The 23,821-nt window shown below is 36.5% G+C and overlaps 1 long non-coding RNA gene across 1 annotated transcript in view; it reads right to left on the reverse strand.

The window, feature by feature from the left end:
* Nucleotides 1–787, reverse strand: part of LOC306641827 — a 59,051-nt gene extending 58,264 nt beyond the window's left edge. The window contains exon 1 of the long non-coding RNA XR_013758300.1: nt 659–787. This is a non-coding gene — a long non-coding RNA (uncharacterized lncRNA). The remainder of the gene's footprint in view (nt 1–658) is intronic.
* Nucleotides 788–23,821: the final 23,034 nt, after the last annotated feature.

The raw sequence follows: 23,821 nt of genomic DNA on the forward strand, positions 1-23,821 counted from the left end.
ATGTGCCAATCAAGAGCCAACCCAGCAAGCAGGCCACTTCCTAAGTCTAAGACCTACTATATTAACTCTTTTCTGAACAGTAGTCTGTGTTCACCCTTGAATTCTCACCCTTCCCAGTTTTTAGAAGGACTAGTGAGCACAGCTATAGAACACTGTATTCACAAGCAATGTTCCAGGGTGCAGTATCCTGGTGTATAAGGTAATTTACCTAACCATTATGAACTTCAGTTTCTTCATCTATAAATAGGAAGGTATAACTATACCATCTTCATACTCCTATTGTGAGAATCTTTGTAAAGTGCTCAAAGAAGCAACCATTACTTCTTTGCCATTTACTCCAGCGGGCACAAGACATCTCACACAGCAGTTCCTCAGTGGTTGCTCGAGCACACACATCAAGCGCTTCACTGGATTGACCGACCTGCATCACCAGGGCCTAAGCCTTCTCAGTGCCAAGGCTGCATGGAGGACTATGGAACATTGGACAAACAGATCTAAATTTCATATGGAAATGCACAAGACCTAGAATAGCCAAAACAATTTTGAAAAAGGACATCAGATGACTTACATTACCTGATTTCAACATAACACAAGGTTACAGTCATTAAAGCAGGGTGATCTAGATCAGTGAAACAGAAGAAAAGATCTAGAAACAAACCTTCACATTTTCAGTTGACTTTCAACAAAGCTGCCAAGGCCATTCATCTTGGAAAAGGAGAGTCTTTTCACAAATGGTGCTGAGACAATTGGTATTCATACACAAAGAAAAAAAATCCTGACCTCACACCATACCCAGAAACCAACCCACAATGGATCAAAAACTTGAGAGCTAAAACTTAAAATCTTAGTTTTATACTAACAAAAACAGGCAAAACATTTGTGGGTTTCAGTTAGTCAACAAATTCTTAGAAATGACAACAAAAAAAAAATGGTCCTTTAAAAAAAAAGTTGATAAAGTGAACTTCATCAAAATTTCAAACTCTGCATTTAAAAAGATATGTTTAAGAAAATGCAATATGAACACAGACTAGAAGAAAATATTTGCAAATAATATCTTATAAAGGATTTGTATACAAAATACATGAAGACTGTAAATCAATTAAGGACAAATTGATTTTTTAAATGTGCAAAGAATTGGGATAAATATTTCACCATATAAGTGATCCTAAACACATGAAAATATGCTCGATATTGTGAGTCACTAAGGAAATGAAAAGTTAAATTAAAATGGTTCTGATAAAAGGAAAGACAAACAAATGTCGATAAGGATATGGAAAAATTGAAATCCTCATTCTTGACTGGTGGGAATATAGAGTGGCACACTTTGGAAAACAGTAGAACAATTTCTTTAAAAGTTAAACCTGTACTTACTTATATGATCCAGCATTCTATGCCTCATATCGACCAGAGGAAAATGTAATAGCCACACTAAGATTTGCAGGTGAACAGTCATAGCGGCTTTACTCATGAAAGCTCAAAACTGGAAATCCAAGTGTCCGTGAACTAGTAAGTAAATAAACAAATTGTAGTATATGTGCACAGTGGAATACTTGCAGTTAGAAAGAGAACAAATTTCCAGTACATGTTACAAAAGGGTGAGCATAAAAAACATTATGCTAATTGAAAGCAAGGAGATACAAAAGACTTAGAAATTATACCAATTATATAAAACTTCTAGGATAGTCAAATATCTAGAGATTTATGCTTGTCTACAGCATGGACGGAAGCAGGGATAACCACGAATATTCATGAGGAAACTTTCTGGGTTGATAAAATTTTTCTAAAACTATATTATGGTAATGGTGGTACAGCACATACATTTACTGAAAATAATTGAACCATATACTTCCAATGGGTAAATTACATGGTGTGTTCATTATGCCTCAATAAAATTGTTTTTAAGAAAGACTCTGATCCCAAAGTCAATGATTCTCAAACTAGGGCTTCCAAATGCCTGGAGTTACAGGATTAAACACAGTGCCATTCCAAAACATTCATTTTACTCACTGGTAATTTAATGCATTAGTGCTAAACAACACTGTTTTGTGAAAACAAACATATAGGCTATAGAATGTCGTAATAAGTGAAAACAACCCCAATGAGAACAACCAGGAAATTTATTCCGAACTTGCTCTAACAAGGGCATCAGCCCCATCATTTGCTTTTGGCAGAGATGCAAAAGCAGGCAGTGGAGTGGGAAAGCTTTGCATGGAAAAAAAAAAAAAAAAAAAAGGCAGCTTCAGGTGTGCTCTGACAGGAGGGAGCTTGTTGCCATGGGGAAGCGAGGCAGGATAACTAGATGCAGAGCACCCGACGTGATTGGTTTGAAGAGCGTATTTGTCTTTCTCTGGTTGGTCCTGACTTGGAAATTGGCCCTAAAAGAGGCAGCTTGGCGGTCGTTGGCCACAGTCTTACCACAGAGGGCTGTCTGTTGCCTAGGTTGTCGTTTGACTTCCTGGACTTGTTGTTCAAGAAGTTGTGGTTTGGTCTCCGGAACAGGTTACTAAAGAAGTTGTGGTCTGGCTTCTGGGCTCCTGCTGTGGATCAGAGTGTTTTTGTCATCTGTGCTCTGGCCATTGCATATGGCTCCATGCAGACTCTCAAAAGTAAAATGCAAAACCTGACAAGCGCATACATGGCAAGCCACACTGCTGTGAGGGCAGCCTAGCCCCACCAAGCTCCTTCTTCCTCCTTCCCTCCCAGAGGCATGCTCCAGGCAGGCTCCCAGCAGTTACTTGTCCCAGCTTTCTAGAAAACCTAAAATTGTCTGAAGTTCAAGATACTACCACTTCTCCCAATTTTGACATGTATTTCTGATGAGGGGATCAAGTTATATTTAGAGAAAGCTCTTGTGCCTCGTGGGGTATTTTCTTCTGTTAGAGGCATACCCTGCACTTATAAAACATGTCTTAGTACTTTTCCTTACACTTTGAAGCAAAATTCACGCAGAAGGATTACAATCCCTGTTCGTGATGTCAATGGCTTGCAGTTTCTCATTCCTTTAGAATAAGTATTGATTTATAAAGTTACAGGTAGAGCTGTTACCACATGTGAATTTTTCTTTTTTTTTTTTTTTTGGATTGGTCATGTGGATTTATGCAGGTGCCATGGAAAGTAGCAACAGAGGAAGTTTTCAAAAATCCCTATTGTGAGGGAGAGAGATCTAGAAGCGTTTTCCCACTTAAACATTTTCACCTCTTAACTGTTTCCTCCACCCCAAGCAACCTCCCAGCTCACACACACCAATACACTATCAAAAGCAGGGAAGGTAGATCAAGCTATCAAAGTTATCCTTCATTTGACATTTTCCCATGTACTGTCCCCAAGTTCTAGCCCCCAGGCAGCATTGGTCCGGCTTGCTAGTCCAGTTAGTCTGTGACAGTTTCAGTTTAAGTCACTCATGATCCATGATTTATTCCTGAAGAGCACGTGTACAGCACAGTCTTGAACTACTAGGTTCTGGCCACAGTACAGGTTCTTGTGTTCTCCATAGAAGTTCTCTCCTGAACCTCACTTTTCTACAGATCTCCCACAAAGCTCTACTTTGAGAATTTCAGTGCTAAAAAGCAAGCCATTTGGTTTCATTTCCATTACTTATTGATCAAGTTCTACCAGGTCACATTTACCCTCCAGACTCTGGTTCTCTGAGCCACGTCCCATTTTACTCCAGTGGAGCAAGATCAGCTTCCTTGTGCACACTGGTCACAGGGTTCGTGGGATTCTCACATCAGTCTTGGGAGGCAAAATCGCTGGTCATCCTCCAAAGATGTTTCTTTATTGCTAGGTAAATATTCTTCAGTGGAGATTATGACTAAAAATAATCAACAGCACAGAATACTTTTTCATCTCCAAAATGTAAGGTGTCCTCAATAGAATATGTCCATTGCAATTCAAAATTGTAGGATTTTAAAATCAGTGCAATGGTCTCCTGCTTTCAGCTCCTTTCCACAGAAAATGCTCAACAGGTGTGATGTTGTGATGTCATTAGTAATGAGGAGTATTGAAAGAATTTTGATAGTAATAATTAGAATGTCAATCATACAAATGATTTACTTTCTTTCATAAATTAGAACAGATTCAGAATTATCCCCTGAATAATACTACTCTCTCACTTTCTTTCCTATTTGCTTTCTAAAATTAGAAAAAACAGTTGGAGAAAGGTAGAGAGAATTAGTCATAACATATAATTTATTGTTCCTCTGCTATATCCCTTGGTGAGCCATCATTAATGATATGCCATTAATAACTGTAGTAATTATGAATTATTACAGTGCTTTGGGTGCTGATTGCATAGGTACTTCCATTTCCATTTCAGTTTGAAATTCATGAATGAATTTTTCATAAGAAAACAGGGATATACAATAAAAGCACCAGTGTCAAAATGCATTCTACTATCATGAATAAATAATTAGAACAAATTTTTTTAAAAAATAAGCTGGGTGCAGCGGCATGCACCTGTAATCTCAGTAGCTTTGGAGGCTGAGGCAGGAGGATCACAAGTTCAAAGCCAGCCTCAGCAAAAGCAAGGTGCTAAGCAACTCAGTGAGACCCTGTCTCTAAATAAAATGCAAAATGGGGTTGGGGATGTGACTCCATGTTCAAGTGCCCCTGAGTCAATTCCCCATACTCCCCCCAAAAAAAGAAGGAAAAGAAAATTTGTCAGTGAAGGATGTACTCTACAATAGAATCTTTTGTATTTGAAAGTCAGTAAATTAGAAAAATAATATTTAATTTAGTATTCTTCATAATTGTTTCAAGATCCTCTTTCTTCCCTCTAAACAATGTAGTCAAAAACTTGGACAGAATATCAACATGCTTTTTAGTGTATGTCTTTCCTTCTGTAGTTCATCTTTCCTATAAGCTACTTCAGACCACTCTCTGGGGTGTTCAAGCAATCCTCACAGAGAACAAAGATCTAGCCACACCTTGAATTTTAAAATTTTATAATACAACTATTTCACTATACATAAGAGACAATAGAAAGAAAAACATTTCACTCTTAGTTTAACCTTGCTTGGAACGTGGGTAGGATTGTAATCATAAATTATGAATAAAATTTCAAATGCAGAAGTTAATACTCTCAAAGTGTAGCCAAATCTTTCTAAAAGAGTCCCCCCCCACACCCCCTCTCTCTAACTAGGGACTGGCTATCCTTTTTCTACATGCAGTTTTCAAATAGCCAAATGAATTATATAGTGTGAAGGAAAACCTTTGAGAAGTGCTTTATAGTTGAATTTTTTGCTTATTCTTGTTGGGGTTTGTCTTCCTTGCCCCAAAAGCAAATGCCATTTCAGAGGGGAAAACTACAAAGTAGATCCTGAATCTCCCTAGCTGAGCAATCATTGAATAGTAAGTGTTCAGTGTATGCAATTTTTTCAATTAATTAATTTTAAGAATTTCTCTTTTGTTAATTTCAAGACAAACCACTAGATAGGAAAGAAAACCCAAACCACTGAATCAAGCCTAAGCTTTTATTCTTTTCCTTTTAAATAGGCAGTGATAAATGTTAACAGTCCAATATTAAACCAAGAAAATAGTCTACAATTTAGCCTGAAACTTATATATGTATGCAGGCAGAGTTCAGTTATGTGTACTTGGACCAGCAAGAACACATTCAGAGAGTGAGATATGGATTCCAGAAGGAACTCTTTTTCTCTTTAGAGCTGCTGGAGACATTCTTTTGTCCATTGTGTGCGTCTCTCCCTCTCTTCATGGGTTCTTGCTGGTCTATGTACACATTACTAAACTCCCCATAAGTACAGAAATAAACTGTAGATTAAGATTTGTTTTGCCTTCACATTGGACTGTTAGCATTTTCAATATTGCTTTTCTAAGTTACATATTTAAGTATGCCACAATTCATCCAAAAGGGGTTTGAAATTTCTCATCCTCCCAAGGCCTCTGTACACCTGATATAATTAATCATGCCTAATATTTACACAGTCACTGCGGGGTTTAAAACCATGAAGAACACAGTGTCCCTGCCCTCTAGGAACTAATAATCTGGGGAGAATAAAAAGACAGGAATATAAATCAATCTGGAGTGACAGACTTTGATAACTGATATAGATCTACAGAGAAAATATACTTTATGAGAACAGTAGGAAGAAAAGAATCATTCTACCAGTAAATCAGCTAAAATGCATGGCCATTCTACTTCTGTATCCCTGAGGGCATTTGCCAGTAGTGATTCATCTCAATGTTCCACATCTACAACAGAATACAAATGTTTATGTTTGTAAGCATGTTTTTAAATCAAGATATTAAATTATTTAATTTTATTTCTTATACTAAATTTAGAAAGTATATAATATGGTTTTCAGGATTTCAATATTAACTTGAGATCACATCATATTTTAATGTAATTTTTACCTTTCAGATGTCCAAAAATATCATTTATTCAGAATACCTAATTCCCCTAGGGGTCTGGATAAACTGAGTGTGACTATGAATCCTTATTCTTTCACTCCACTTATTTTAAAAATCCTAACTTAAAATAAGAATCTTAATAGAATGGGCATTCAATTTTGCTATTTTTTTCAATATAATTTTAAATACCTCAATTCCTTGTTTGGGCAAAAATCAATGCAATTCTGATAACATTGAGAAGAATGTTCATTAAATTTCATTTCTAAAATAATGAAAGAATTTAAATATCTATCAATAAGAGAATAGTTGAATGAGCTATTGCCTATAAATACAAAACGTTTTTTAAATATTTAAAAAAAAAAACAGACAAGGGCCAGGTGTGGCGGCACACCCCACTCAATTGTGAGAAGCCAGAAGCTTTGCACAAAGACCCAGAAATGGCAAGGTGGCCTCCTTTCACCACGGCTTTCTCAACACTGTACTGAAAGACCTAGTTAATGCAGCAAGGCAGGAAAAGGAAATGAAAGGCACATAGATTAAGAAAGAAGACTTAAAACCGTCTCTGTTGACAGGTAACATAAGTGTCTATGCAAAAAATCTGAAATAATCAACAGAAATTCCTGGAACTAGTAAGTGATGAGCACAGGGTTGCAGAACAAAAGGTTAATACGCATGAGTCAGTTCCTTTCCTATATACCATTAATGAACATGTGGATCTTGAAATTAAAAACAATATCATTTACATTAGTAAATATAACACGAAAAGGACTTAGATACAAATCTGACAAGATGTGTTTAAGATCCAAATATGGAAAACTGTAAAATTCTAATTAAAGAAATCTGAGAGGAGCTAAATAAATGGAGTGATATTTCATGTTTGTGGATAGGAGCACCCATTATTGTCAAGATGTCAGATTTTTCCAACTTTATCTATATAGTCAACACAAACCCAATCAAAATACCACCAAAGTATTTTGTGTATATCAACAAACTGACTTTAAAATTGACATGGAGAGACAAAGATCCTAAGGAGAGAGCACAATAATGAAGAAGAATGGAGGACTGACACTACCTGACTTTCAGACTTAATCTAAAACTACAGTAAACCAGGACAGTTGGTACGGGGGATAACACATTCCATCAGTGGAACATAAAATCTTTTCAACATATGATTGGTGGGACCAGGTAACCATGGGCCCCAAACAAATTCAGAAACAGACCTTACACCTTTCACAAAAATGAATTCCAAGTGGGTTGTAGATCTAAATGTAAAATGCAAAACTGCAAAACTTCTAAAAAATAACATAGAAGAAAATCTAAAGGACCTTGGATTTGGTGATGACATTTTTTAGATACAAAACCAAAGATATCACCCATGAATGAATGAATAAACCTGACTCTGTGAAAATTTAGAATGTATGTTCAATGAAAGTATTCTTAAGAGAATGAGAAGGTAAGCCACAAACTTGGAGAAAATATATATTAATCACATATCTGTAAAAGACTGCTATCTAAAGTATACCTAGAATTCTTAAAACTCAACAATGAGAAATACAGTTTTAAATGTACAAAAGTTCTGAAAAGATACCTCACCAAGGAAAATACGTACAGGGTTAATAAGCATATGACAAGATACCAACATCATAAGTCATTAGGAAATTACAAATTAAAATAAAATATCACTATATATCTATTAAAATGGTGAAAATGTAAAACACTAACAACACTGAATACCATCAAGGATATCAGAATGCAGAATGTTTCAACCACTTTGGAAGTTAGTTTAGCTATTTCTTACAAGCCAAGAGTACCCTTACCATATAATCCAGCAATCGTGGTCCTTGGTATTTACCAAAATGAGCTGAAAGTTTTTGTCTATGAAAAAAAAAAAAAAAAAAAAAAAAAAAAAAAAAACTTGCTCATGGCTATTTACATTAGCATTACACATAATTGCCAAAGCTTGAAAGGAACAAAGATGATTTTCAGTTGGTGAGTGTACAAACTAATATATCCATACTATGCCATATTATTCATTGATAAAATGAAATGAGCTATCTAGCCTTGAAAAGACATGGAGGGACCTTAAATGCATATTACAAAGTGAAAGAAGTCAATCTGAAAGGGCTACCTGCTGTATGAGTCCACCCATATGGCATTAAGGTAGAGCCTCAGTGGTTGCTGGGGGCTGGACGGGTGGGGAGGGAGACTAGGGGAAGCACGGAGAATTTTTACAGCAGTGCAACAATTCTGCATGGTATTCTAATGATGGATACATATCCTTATATAGTTCTCAAAAACCATAGAATATATGCCAAGAGCGAACTCTACTGTAAACTGTGGACCCTGGGTGATACTCATGTAACAGTGTGGGTCCATCAGTTGTAAGGAGCGTACACTGGGATGTGGATTATTGACAGTGGGGGAAACTATGCACATGTGGGGGCAGGGAGCATTCTGCTTGTTTTTGCTATGAACTTAAAATTGCTCTAAAACAGTCTTTTTTAAAAATAAATAAATAAACATGAAATACAGAAGGATAAACCAATATGCCAAAGCTTGAGAAAGACCTGTACACTCAAAACTGTAAAGCCCTGCTGAGAGCAATTGAAGATCTAAGAGAATGGAGAGAGAGAACACATCGTGAGAACACTCACTATTATCAAAATCTCCCTTCTACCCCCTGTTGATTTGTAGCTTGTGACAATCACAACTAAAATCCCAGCAAACTTTTGTCAGAAGCTGACAAATTAGTTCCAAAAGAATGCCTGGCACCTAGACTAGCCAAAAAAATAATAATAATAATAATAATTAATTAATTAATATTAAAAAATAAAAATAGTGGAAAGATTAATATGATGTATGTGCTTTCAAGACCTACTATAAATCTATAGTAATCACAACAGTAATGATGGACAGAATGAGAGACAAATAAATCAATGGAACTGTTATAGAATCCAGAAACAGATCCACACATATAGGGAAAACTGAATTTTGACAAACATGTAAAGGCAATTAAGTAGGGAAATAAACAGTATCAACAATTGCATGAGAAAAAAAAACCTAAAAATGAAAACTTTGCTCCATGTCTCATGCCATATGCAAAATTAACTCAAAATGAAACATGATTTAGGCAATCCAAGATGGCGGACTAGAGGGTGACTGCATCTCCTGTCGCCCCAGAACCCAGGATTCAAGAAAGGGAGGCATTGAGAGACTTGGACTAAAATAGGGCCACGAGGTGAGTCTCCCCCACGCAGTGAAGCTTGGCCTGGGCAGCAGGCCCAGATAGGGACGGCTTATCAGAGCAGGGCAGGGCAGCTAGAGTCTTCCCCAGGTAGCCCTGCTCCCTCCGGCAGTGGGCTCCTCCCACACAGCCAGCTTCTCGGAGCAGGCCCCCCGGTGAGAGCCTTTCAGCACATAACCAGCTCCAAGTCCCAGAGCCAGTGGTGAGCTCCAGCCCGCAGGCAGCTTCAGGGACCAGGACAGGACAGCCAGGGACTTCCCCAAGCAGCCCTGTTCCCTCCGGCGGCAGGCTCCTTTCACGGCCAGCTTCTTGGAGCAGACTGCCCAGTGAGAGCCTTTCTGCACAGAGCCACCTCCAAACCCTGGAACCAGTAGCAGTCTAGGGGCAGCTTTGTTCGGAAGAACTGCATTATCAAGTTCCTCCAAGACTTCAGGCTACTGAAGGCTGGGAGGTGATATACTGGAAATCTATAGGGACACTACAAGCCAATAGAGGAAATCTGCAATATCTCAGAGTCCCACTGACATCTGACCAATATGAGAAAACAAGGGAAGAAAATGTCCCAAACAAACCTAGATACTAAATCAATAAAACCCAATGACAGCACAGCAGAGGAAATGTCAGAAAGGGAGTTCAGAATGTACATAATTAAAACAATCAGGAAAGCAAACAAGGAGATGAAAGAGCAAATGCAGGTATTGAAGGAGGAGATGAAAGTACAAATGCAGCATTAAATGATTACACGAATCAATAGTTAAAAGACCAAATACGGGAAGCAAGAGATCATTTCAATAAAGAGTTAGAGATACTGAAAAAAAAAAAACAAACAGAAATCCTTGAAATGAAGGAAACAATAAACCAAGTTAAAAACTCCATAGAAAGCATAACCAATAGGATAGAACACCTGGAAGACAGAAACTCAGACATTGAAGAAAAAATATTTAATATTGAAAACAAGTTGACCAAACAGAGAAGATGGTAAGAAATCATGAACAAAATCTACAAGAATTATGGGATATCATGAAAAGGCCAAATTTAAGAATTATTGGGATTGAGGAAGGCTTAGAGAAACAAACCAAAGGAATGAACAATCTATTCAATGAAATACTATAAGAAAATTTCCCAAATCTGAAGAATGAAATGGAAGATCAAGTACAAGAGGCTTATAGGACTCCAAATATACAAAATTACAACAGACCAACACCAAGGCACATTATAATGAAAATACCTAACACACAAAATAAAGACAGAATTTTAAAGGCTGCAAGAGAGAGGAATCAAATTACATTCAGGGGAAAACCAATATGGATATCAGCAGATTTTTCAATCCAGACCCTAAAAGCTAGAAGGGCCTGGAACAACATTATTCAAGCCCTGAAAGAAAATGGATGCCAACCAAGAATCTTACACCCAGCAAAACTTACCTTCAAATTTGATGATGAAATAAAATCCTTCCATGATAAACAAAAGCTAAAAGAATTTACAAAAAGAAAGCCAGCATTACAGAACATTCTCAGCAAAATATTCCATGAGGAAGAGATGAAAAACAAAGAAGCAAATCAGCAACGAGAGGAACTAGCCTAAAGGAATTGTCAAATAAAGGAAGAACCAAGTCGTGTCAAAATAAATAAATAAATAAATAAATAAATAAATAAATAAATAAATAAATAAAATGAGCCAAATGACTGGGAATACAAATCATATCTCAATAATAACCCTAAATATTAATGGCCTGAACTCATCAATCAAAAGACATAGACTGGCAGATTGGATCAAAAAGAAAGATCCAACAATATGTTGCCTGCAAGAGACTCATCTCATAGAAAGAGATACCCATAGACTAAAGGTGAGTGGGGAAAAACATACCATGCACATGGACTCAGCAAAAAAGCTGGGGTATCCATCCTCATTTCAGATAATGTGGACTTCAAGTCAAAGTTAGTCAGAAGGGACAAAGAAGGACATTACATATTGCTTAAGGGAACCATAAATCAGCAAGACATAACAATCATAAACATCTATGCCCCAAACAGTGGCTCATCCATGTAGGTCAAACAAATCCTTCTCAATTTCAGAAACCAAATAGACCATAACACAATAATACTAGGTGATTTTAACACACCTCTCTCACCACTGGACAGATCTTCCAAACAAAAATTGAACAAAGAAACCATAGACCTCAATAATACAATCAATAATTTAGACTTAACGGACATTTATAGAATATACCATCCAACCAAGAGCGAATACACTTTCTTCTCAGCAGCACATGGATCCTTCTCTAAAATAGACCATATATTATGCCACAAAGGTAATGTAAGCAAATACAAGAAGATAGAGACACTACCTTGTATTCTATCAGATCATAATGGATTGAAATTAGAAATAAATGAAAGAGTAAAAAACAGAAGCTACTCCAACACCTGGAGGTTAAACAATATGCTATTACATGATGAATGGATAACAGAAGATATTAGGAAGGAAATTAAAAAATTCTTAGAGGTAAATGAGAAAAAAGAAACATCATATCAAAATCTCTGGGACACTATGAAAGCAGTACTTAGAGGAAGATTTATTTCATGGAGCGCATTCAATAAAAGAAGTAAAAATCAACAAATAAATGACCTAACACTACAGCGCAAAGCCCTAGAAAAGGAAGAACAGACCAACACCAAAAGTGGTAGAAGACAGGAAATAGTTAAACTCAGAGCTGAAATCAATGAAATTGAAACAAAAGAAACAATACAAAAAATTGACAAAATAAATAGTTGGTTCTTTGAAAAAATAAACAAAATTGATAAACCCTTAGCCACTCTAACAAAGAGAAGATGGGAGAAAACCCAAATCACTAAAATTTGGAATGAAGAAGGAAATATCACAACAGACAGGATTGAAATACAAAACATAATTAGAAGCTATTTTGAAAATTTATATTCCAACAAAATAGAAAATTTCGAAGACATCAACAGGTTTCTAGAGACATATAAATTACCTAAATTGAACGAGAGGGACATACACAATTTAAATAGACCAATTTCAAGTAATGAAGTAGAGGAGGTCATCAAAAGCCTACCAACAAAGAAAAGTCCAGGACCAGATGGGTTCTCAGCCGAGTTCTACAAAACCTTTAAAGAAGAGCTCATTCCAATACTCCTTAAAGTATTCCATGAAATAGAAGAGGAGGGAACCCTCCCAAACTCATTCTATGAAGCCAATATTACCCTGATACCCAAACCAGACAGAGACACATCAAGGAAAGAAAATTTCAGACCAATATCATTAATGAAAATTGACGCAAAAATTCTCAACAAAATTTTAGCAAATTGCATACAAAAACATATTAAAAAGATAGTGCACCATGATCAAGTGGGTTTCATCCCAGGGATGCAAGGTTGGTTCAACATCCAGAAATCAATAAATGTAATTCACCATATCAATAGGCTTAAAGTCAAGAATCACATGATTATTTCAATAGATGCAGAAAAAGCATTTGATAAAATATGGCACCCCTTCATGCTCAAAACACTAGAAAAAATAGGGACAGTGGGAACATTCCTTAACATTGTAAAGGCCATTAATGCTAAGCCCATGGCTAATATCATTCTAAATGGTGAAAAACTGAAAGCATTCCCCCTAAAAACTGGAACAAGGCAGGGATGCCCTCTTTCACCACTTCTATTCAACATTGTCCTTGAAACTCTAGCCAGAGCAATTAGACAAACCAAAGAAATTAAAGGGATATGAATTGGAAAAGAAGAACTCAAACTATCCCTGTTCACTGAGGACATGATTATATATTTAGAGGAACCTGGAAATTAATTCCATCAGAAAACTCTTAGAACTCATAAGTGAATTCAGTAAAGTAGCAGGTTACAAGATCAATGCCCATAAATCCAATGCATTTTTATACATAAGTGATGAATCTTCAGAAAGAGAAATTAGGAAAACTACCCCACTCACAATAGCATCGAAAAAAATAAAATACTTGGAAATCAATCTCACAAAAGAGGTGAAAGACCTCTACAATGAGAACTATAGAACACTAAAGAAAGAAATTAAAGAAAACCTTAGAAGATGGAAAGATCTCCCATGTTCTTAGATAGGCAGAATTAATATTGTCAAAATGGCCATACTACTAATAGTGCTATACAGATTCAATGCAATTCCAATTAAAGTCCCAATGACGTACCTTACAGAAATAGAGCAAGCAATTATGAAATTCATCTGGAAGAATAAGAAACCCAGAATAGCTAAAGCAATCCTTAGCAGGAAGAGTGAAACAGGGGGTATTGCAATACCAGATCTTCAACTCTACTACAAAGCAATAGTAACAAAAACGGCATGGTATTGGTACCAAAATAGACAGGTAGACCAATGGTACAGAATAGAGGACACGGATACAAACCCAAATAAATACAATTTTCTCATACTAGACAAAGGGGCCAAAAATATGCAATGGAGAAAAGATAGCCTCTTCAACAAATGGTGCTGGGAGAATTGGAAATCCATATGCAACAGAATGAAACTAAACCCATATCTCTCACCATGCACGAAACTAAACTCAAAATGGATTAAGGACCTCGGAATCAGACCAGAGACCCTGCAGATTATAGAAGAAAAATAGGTCCAGATCTTCAACATGTTGGCATAGGACCAGACTTCCTTAACAGGACTCCCATAGCACAAGAAATAAAAGCTAGAATCAACCACTGGGATAGATTCAAACTAAAAAGCTTTCTCTCAGCAAAGGAAACTATCAGCAATGTGAAGAAAGAGCCTACAGAGTGGGAGAATATCTTTGCCAATCATACTTCAGATAGAGCACTAATCTCCAGAATCTATAAAGAACTCAAAAAACTCTACTCCAAGAATTCAAATAATCCAGTTGACAAATGTGCTAAGGAAATGAATAGACACTTCACAGAAGAAGATCTACAAGCAATCAACAAACATATGGAAAAATGTTCAACATCTCTAGTATTAAGAGAAATGCAAATCAAAACCACCCTAAGATTCCATCTCACCCCAATTAGAATGGCGATTATCAAAAATACAAGCAACAGGTGTTGGCGAGGATGTGGGGAGAAAGGTACACTCATACATTGCTGGTGGGGCTGCAAAATAGTGCAGCCACTCTGGAAAGCAGTGTGGAGATTACTTAGAAAACTTGGAATGGAACCACCATTTGACCCAGCTATCCCACTCCTTGGTCTATACCCAAAGGACTTAAAATCAGCATACTACAGAGATACAGCCACATCAATGTTCATAGCTGCTCAATTCACAATAGCCAGATTGTGGAACCAACCTAGATGTCCTTCAATTGATGAGTGGATAAAGAAGCTGTGGTATATATATATACAATGGAATATTACTCTGCCATAAAGAACAATAAAATTATGGCATTTGCAGGCAAATGGATGAAATTGGAGACCATCATGCTAAGTGAGATAAGCCAATCTCAAAAACTAAAGGATGAATGATCTCGCTGATAAGCGGATGATGACACATAAGGGGGAGGGTCGAGGAGTTGGAGTTAGTGTTAGGGTTATGGTTAGGGAGGGGAGCAAGAATGGAGGAAGAAAGGACTGTTTAGAGGGAAAAGAAGGGTGGGAGGGGTGGGGGAAGGGAAAAAATAATAGAATGAATCAAACAACATTACCATATGTAAATTTATGATTATACAAATGGTATGCCTTTAACCCATGTACAAACAGACAAACAACATGTATCCCATTTGTTTACAATAAAAAAAAGAATCATAAAAAAAAATGAAATAATATCAGAAAATTTCCCAAATCTGAAGAATGAAATGGAAGATCAAGTACAAGAGGCTTACAGGACTCCAAATATACAGAATCACAACAGACCCACATCAAGGCACATTATTATGAAAATACCTAACATACAAAATAGAGACAGAATTTTAAAGGCCACGGGAGAAAAGAATCAAATTACATTCAGGGGAAACCAATAAGAATATCAGCAGATTTTTCAATCCAGACCCTAAAAGCTAGAAGGGCCTGGAACAACATGTACCAAGCCCTGAAAGAAAATGGATGCCAACCAAGAATCTTATACCCAGCAAAACTTACTTTCAGATTTGAAGACGAAATAAAATCCTTCCATGATAAACGAAAGCTAAAGGAATTTACAAAAAGAAAGCCAGCATTACAGAACATTCTCAGCAAAATATTCCATGAGGAAGAGATGAAAAACAAAGAAGCAAATCAGCAACGGGAGGAACTAGCCTAAAGGAACAGACAAATAAAGGAGAAACCAAGTCATGTCAAAAAACAAAAATGAGTCAAAAGACTGGGAGTACAAATCATATCACAATAATAACCCTGAATGTTAATGGCCTGAACTCATCAATCAAAAGACATAGACAGCAGATTGGATTAAAAAGAAAAATCCAACAATATGTTGCCTGCAAGAGACTCACCTCATAGAAAGAGATACCCATAGACTAAAGGTGAAAGGATGGGAAAAACCATACCATGCACATGGACATAGCAAAAAAGCTGGGGTATCCATCCTCATTTCAGATAATGTGGACTTCAAGCCAAAACTAGTAAGAAGGGATAAAGAAGGACATTACATGCTGCTTAAGGGAAGCATAAATCAGCAAGACATAACAATCATAAATATCTATGCCCCGAACATTGGCTCATCCATGTACGTCAAACAAATCCTTCTCAATTCCAGAAATCAAATAGACCACAACACAATAATACTAGGTGATTTTAACACACCTCTCTCATGACTGGATAGATCTTCCAAACAATAATTGAATAAAGAAACCATAGATCTCAATAACACAATCAACAATTTAGACTTAACCGACATATATAGAATATACCATCCAACAAAGAATGAATACACTTTCTTCTCAACAGCACATGGATCCTTCTCTAAAACAGACCAGGTTTTATGCCACAAAGCTACTGTTAGCAAATACAAGAAGATAGAGAAACTACCTTGTACTCTACCAGATCATAATGGACTGAAATTAGAAATAAATGACAGAATAAAAACCAGAAAATTCTCCAATACCTGGAAATTAAATAATACACTATTATATGATGAATGCATAACAGAAGACATCAGGAGGGAAATTTAAAAATTCATAGAAGTAAACGAGAACAAAGAAACATCATATCAAAATCTCTGGGACACTATGAAAGCAGTACTTAGAGGAAGATTTATTTCATGGGGCGCATTCAACAAAAGAAGTAGAAATCAACAAATAAACGACTTAACACTACAGCTCAAAGCCCTAGAAAAAGAAGAGCAGACCAACACCAAAAGTAGTAGAAGACAGGAAATAGTTAAAATCAGAGCCGAAATCAACGAAATTGAAACAAAAGAAACAATACAAAAAATTGACAAAATAAATAGTTGGTTCTTTGAAAAAATAAACAAAATTGATAAACCCTCAGCCACACTAAGAGGGAGAAAACTCAAATTACTAAATTTCAGAATGAACAAGGAAATATCACAACAGACACAAGTGAAATACAAAACATAATTAGAAGCTATTTTGAAAATCTATACTCCAACAAAACAGAAAACCTCGAAGACATCAACAAGTTTCTAGAGACATATGAATTACCTAAACTGAACGAGGAGGATATACACAACTTAAATAAATCAATTTCAAGCAATGAAATAAAAGAGGTCATCAAAAGCCTACCAACAAAGAAAAGTCTGGGACCCAATGGGTTCTTAGCTGAGTTCAACAAAACCTTTAAAGAAGAGCTCATTCCAATACTCCTTAAAGTATTCCATGAAATAGAAGAGGAGGGAACCCTCCCAAAGTCATTCTATGAAGCCAATATCACCCTGATACCTAAACCAGAAAGAGACACATCAAGGAAAGAAAATTTCAGCCCAATATCCTTAATGAACATCGACACAAAAATTCTCAACAAAATTTTAGCAAATCGCATACAAAAACATATTAAAACGATAGTGCACCATGATCAAGTGGGTTTTATCCCAGGGATTCAAGGTTGGTTCAACATCCAGAAATCAATAAATGTCATTCACCATATCAAGAGACTAAAAGTTAAGAATCACATGATTATTTCAATAGATGCAGAAAAAGCATTTAATAAAATACAGCATCCCTTCATGCTCAAAACACTAGAGAAAATTGGGGTAGTGGGAACAGTCCTTAACATTGTAAAGGCCATCTATGCTAAGCCCATGGCTAATATCATTCTAAATGGTGAAAAACTGAAAGCATTCCCCCTAAAAACTGGAACAAGGCAGGGATGCCCTCTTTCACCACTTCTATTCAACATTGTCCTTGAAACTCTAGCCAGAGCAATTAGACAAACCAAAGAAATTAAAGGGATATGAATTGGAAAAGAAGAACTCAAACTATCCCTGTTCACTGAGGACATGATTATATATTTAGAGGAACCTGGAAATTAATTCCATCAGAAAACTCTTAGAACTCATAAGTGAATTCAGTAAAGTAGCAGGTTACAAGATCAATGCCCATAAATCCAATGCATTTTTATACATAAGTGATGAATCTTCAGAAAGAGAAATTAGGAAAACTACCCCACTCACAATAGCATCGAAAAAAATAAAATACTTGGAAATCAATCTCACAAAAGAGGTGAAAGACCTCTACAATGAGAACTATAGAACACTAAAGAAAGAAATTAAAGAAAACCTTAGAAGATGGAAAGATCTCCCATGTTCTTAGATAGGCAGAATTAATATTGTCAAAATGGCCATACTACTAATAGTGCTATACAGATTCAATGCAATTCCAATTAAAGTCCCAATGACATAACTTACAGAAATAGAGCAAGCAATTATGAAATTCATCTGGAAGAATAAGAAACCCAGAATAGCTAAAGCAATCCTCAGTAGAAAGAGTGAAGCAGGGGGCATCGCAATACCAGATCTTCAACTCTATTACAAAGCAATAGTAACAAAAACAGCATGATATTGGTACCAAAATAGACGGGTAGATCAATGGTACAGAATAGAGGACATGGACACAAACCCAAATAAATACAATTTTCTCATACTAGACAAAGGTGCCAAAAATATGCAATGGGGAAAAGATAGCCTCTTCAACAAATGGTGCTGGGAAAACTGGAAAACCATATGCAACAGAATGAAATTAAACCCCTATCTCTCACCCTGCACAAAACTCAACTCAAAATGGATCAAGGACCTCAGAATCAGACCAGAGACCCTGAATCTTATAGAAGAAAAAGTAGGTCCAAACCTTCAACTTGTTGGCTTAGGATCAGACTTCCTTAATAGGACTCCCATAGCACAAGAAATAAAAGCAAGAATCAACCACTGGGATAGATTCAAACTAAAATGCTTTCTCTCAGCAAAGGAAACTATCAGTAATGTGAAGATGCCACTCATACTTCAGATAGAGCACTAATTTCCAGAATCTATAAAGAACTCAAAAAACTCTACACCAAGAATACAAATAATCCAATCAACAAATGGGCTAAGGAAATTAACAGACACTTCACCGAAGAAGATGTACAAGCAATCAACAGATATATGAAAAAAATGTTCAACATCTTTAGTAATAAGAGAAAAGCAAATCAAAACCACCCTAAGATTCCATCTCACCCCAATTAGAATGGCAATTATCAAGAACACAAGCAACAATAGGTGTCGGCGAGGATGTGGGGAAAAGGTACACTCATACATTGCTGGTGGGGTTGCAAATTAGTGCAGCCACTCTGGAAAGCAGTATGGAGAATCCTCAGAAAGCTTGGAATGGAACCACCATTTGACCCAGCTATCCCACTCCTTGGCCTATACCCAAAGGACTTAAAATCAGCATACTACAGAGATACAGCCACATCAATGTTCATTGCTTCTCAATTCACCATAGCCAGATTGTGGAACCAACCTAGATGTCCTTCAATTGATGAATGGATAAAGAAACTGTGGCATATATAGACAATGGAATATTACTCTGCCATAAAGAATGATAAAATTATGGCATTTGCAGGCAAATGGATGAAACTGGAGAATATCATGCTAAGTGAGATAAGCCAATCTCAAAAAACTAAAGGACGAATGATCTCGCTGATAAGCAGATGAGTACATATAATGGGGGGTGGGAGAGGTTAGTGTTAGGGTTAGGGTTAGGTTTAGGGTTAGGGTTAAGGAGGGTGGTAAGAATGGAGGAAGGAAGGACTGTATAGAGGGAAAAGAGGGGTGGGAGGGGTGGGGGGAAAGGGAAAAAAATAACAGAATGAATCAAACATTACCCTCTGTAAATTTATGATTTACCAAATGGAATGCCTTGACTCCATGTACAAATAGAGAAAAAACATGTATCCCATTTGTTTACATTAAAAAAAAAGAAACATAATATATAAAGACTAAAGCTATAGAACTTCTAGAAGAAAACATAGAAGAACGCCTCTGGGATCTTGGCTTACGCAAAGCTTTCTTATATACACTGAAAGTACATTCTGTAAAAGAAAAAACTGATATATCCTATTTCATCAAAATCACAAACCTCTGCTCTTTGAAAATCACTGTGAAAACAATAGAAAGTCACAAACCAGGAAAAAACTATTTGCAAATGACATGCCTGATAAAAGACTTGTATCTAGAACATATAAAGAGCACTTAAAAGGAAGCAATTTAAAAAAAAAAAAAAACCTAATTTTCTTAAATAGGCAAAATATTTGAATACTTAACCAAAGAAGACATATGGATGAAAATTAGAACATGAAATGATGCTGAACATCATTAGTCACTAGGAAAATGCAAGATGTCGACCCACAATGAGATACCTCTGCACACCTATTAGAATGGCTAAATATTTTTAAAGACTAACCCTAACAAGTGTTGGCAAGTATGTGGAAGAACCAAAACTCTCATACACTGCTAGTGAGGAATGAAAATAGTACCATCGCTCTGGAAAACAAGGTGGTCCTTTGGCGAATGGTATGAATCTACATCGTGCACAACCATAGAAAAGAAATGATGCGCCCCATTTGTGTACAATGAATCAAAATGCAGTCTGTAAAAAATTAAAATCTAAATTAAAAAAAAGCAAAAAGCAAAAAAATTAAGTCTACATTTATCTGATCCTGTCAATCTAGAGGTCTCTGGCCACCCCCAACCCCACCACAAAAAAAAAAAAGAAAAAAAGAGAGAGAGAGAAAACATAAAGCACATTCCCTTACAAAAGTTTGTACAGAAATATTCATGGCTGCTTTCATTTTAATACCTAAAAACTGAAAATAGCCCAAATGTCCATCAACAGGTACATAGGTAAACAAACTGATATATCCATACAGTGAAAAGGAATGAGATATTGATATGAACAATGATAAGGATAAAGATCAAAATAATAATGCTTATTGAAATGAGCCAGATAAAAACTGAATGTATACTGTATGTTTCCATTTATATAAATGCTAGAAAATGCAAACCAACCTGAAGTCATAGAAAGCAGATCTTTGGTTACTTGGGAAGAGGAGTAAAGGAAGGACAGAAGAGACAAGAGGAAATGTTTGGGTTGGTGCCGTGACTGTGGTAAAGATTTCACAGGTGCGTACATATGTTACAATGTACCTAGACATATGTCATTTTTTAATATGTCAATTATATCATAATTGAGTTATTAAAAATAATAAATATTAAAAGTCACCCCCTAAAAAACTGCTTCCTGGTCACACTGCCCCTCTGGGACCCACACTTGGCTTGACAGCGTTACAGCCAATGCCCTCAAGCCTCCAAGCCACAGAGCCCTGTGTGATGTGTGGCTATTTAATCCTCTCAAGTGACCACTGCCCCACTATGCCCCCTTACAAGATTTCCCTGACACTCCTTCAATTTAGCTGCCCCTAGTTTTGATACACACCTCTGTGATAGCATCCATCATTCTGAATTGCATTTATTTTCTTCTGAGAGTAATACAATGCCTTGCTCATCTTTCTCCATGTCTGGCATGATGTTTGACTAAGAAATGAATCTCTAAATCAGAGAACGCATTAATATAATCTACACAGAATTTTTCCTTCAAAAGTGATTACATTCTTGTTGGGGGGTTTACGATCCTTAGGAGATGTTTTTTACTCCCCCACTTGACTCCATGCAATACAAACTCCACCAAAAATAAGTTCAAAATCAAGTCAGGATCTAAGGGGTTATATTTAAAACTTGGACTCCAGAAGATCTTCCACAGTCTCTCAGCTCAAAATAAAAAACTTTAACTTTTGACTCTGTTGATACCACAGTATTCAAAACACAACATGGTTTGAAAAAGCCATGTTGACACTAGGTTTCTAAACAGCCATTCTTGCTCCTTGTGTAAATGGGCCTTAAGTGGGTACCGTTTTACCTCGATGAAAACAAAGAGCAGGTAATTTTGTCAGTCAGAAAATTACTGAGAGATATGGTTAAGCTGTGTGAGATGAAGAACGCAGACCTGTCAGGCTGCTCAGCAGTTGGTAAGTAATGAAAATAACAAGAACTGAGGGGGAATGTCCAAGGAGAGCCAGGGAAGGGCTCCTAGCTTACAAATGGGGAGAAGTGATTTGCCTTGTAATCACAAAGTACATTGCTTTAGCAGTTCAATTCAGTTCAATAAATGCTTCTCTTAGAATCAGGCTTTTCCTTCATAAACAGCAAAGAATACTTTCATAATGCCAGACATAAAGGTAATCGTCTTGGACAAGGAGAGAACATTTCCTGAAAAGACTGTAATACACTATTTTTTGGTATGATATACTCTACAATGATCAAGGTGTTTTTACAGACCTTATTTCACACGTCTTCACCCTAAAGTCATGAGGAAGACAAGGTAGGCATGAGCACCTCCATTTCACAGGGACTTGGAGAGGCTGAGGATCTCACTCGAAGTCACACTGTAAATTAACATTGAGCTCAAACTTGAAACAGCTGATTCTGAAGCCTGTACCCTTTCCACTGTCTTTCTCTTTCTTCTTGCTGACCTTCAAGAAATGTAAGGACACCATTGTCCCCCAATCTGGGGGAGAATCCCTTACCTAATACCCTTCAGCCTTTTGCCATGTCTTCCTTTCCTCTCCTTTCCTGTCAGCTTCTTATAGGAATTCATGCCTTCACCCGCACCCCTCAGTAATTGCAAAATCCAGTGACCTTTCTCAGATCTCATTGTCCCACCATCCTTCAGCATTTGGCCCTGTTAACCAAGCATTTACTTTTTCAAAAAAATTCAAAACCTGCTAGATCAGCAGTAAAAGAAGTCTTAGGAAAACTGGATCATTCAAGGACTTTCCAGTCTTTGAATAGCAATAATAAATTACTTTTAAAGCACCTTTATGGTAGTCTTGTCTTCTCAGCAAGTACCGGATGATTTCATATATTTGGTTTCATTTTCATGATAATCTGGTTAAGGAGATATCCCCATCTCTATTTTTTTACCTGAAAAAAGTTAGGTTCATAGAATGAAAAATTAGATCCCAGATAACCAAGTTGATAAGTGGTTCTGGTTTCCACCACTGTGCTCCTTCTTCCATATCTCAGTCATCTCTCCCATCCAGGAACCTGTTAGAGAATGAGAGGCTTCATATAAGTTAATTTCACAGACAACAAGTTTTCCAGCAAAGCAAACATTTTTAAATACAAGGTTTTTAAAAATCCTTTCTCATAAGCACCATTCCAAAAATGTGTTCTTTTTAAAAACATAATATCTTATTAATGGCATAGTCAGATTATAAATATCTATTTATATCATCTGAGTGATAATAAAATTGCCCACTTGTGTGTGTGCGTGTGTGTGTGTGTGTGTGTGTTTTGTCTCCTCATTTAGCATTAGATTTACGTAAGTCCTGCTTGACATTTTGACTTTTTATATTTATTTCATGCTGCCATTGTGGTGGTGTATGCCTGTAATCCCAAAACTTAGGAGGATGAGGCAGAAAGAATACAAATTCAAGGCCAGCCTGGGGCACTTACCAAGACCCTGTCTCAAAATAAAAATAAAAAATAAAAATATTAAAAGGGCTAGGGATGTAGCTCAGTGGTAGAGCACTCTTGGATTCAATCCCCAGTACTGTAAAAATGATAATTATTATTTCATGTTACCTGTAATCTATATTGCTATTCAAAATAGCAAAGGTATGCTTGAAAAATACACGTCACATCATTTCTGTTGAGACCATCAAGAGTACTATTTGTCTTTAGTTAGGGGCTGCCTTGAGTTTT

This window comes from Sciurus vulgaris, assembly GCF_902686455.1.
Source record: "Sciurus vulgaris genome assembly, chromosome: 12".
Lineage (NCBI taxonomy): Eukaryota > Metazoa > Chordata > Mammalia > Rodentia > Sciuridae > Sciurus > Sciurus vulgaris.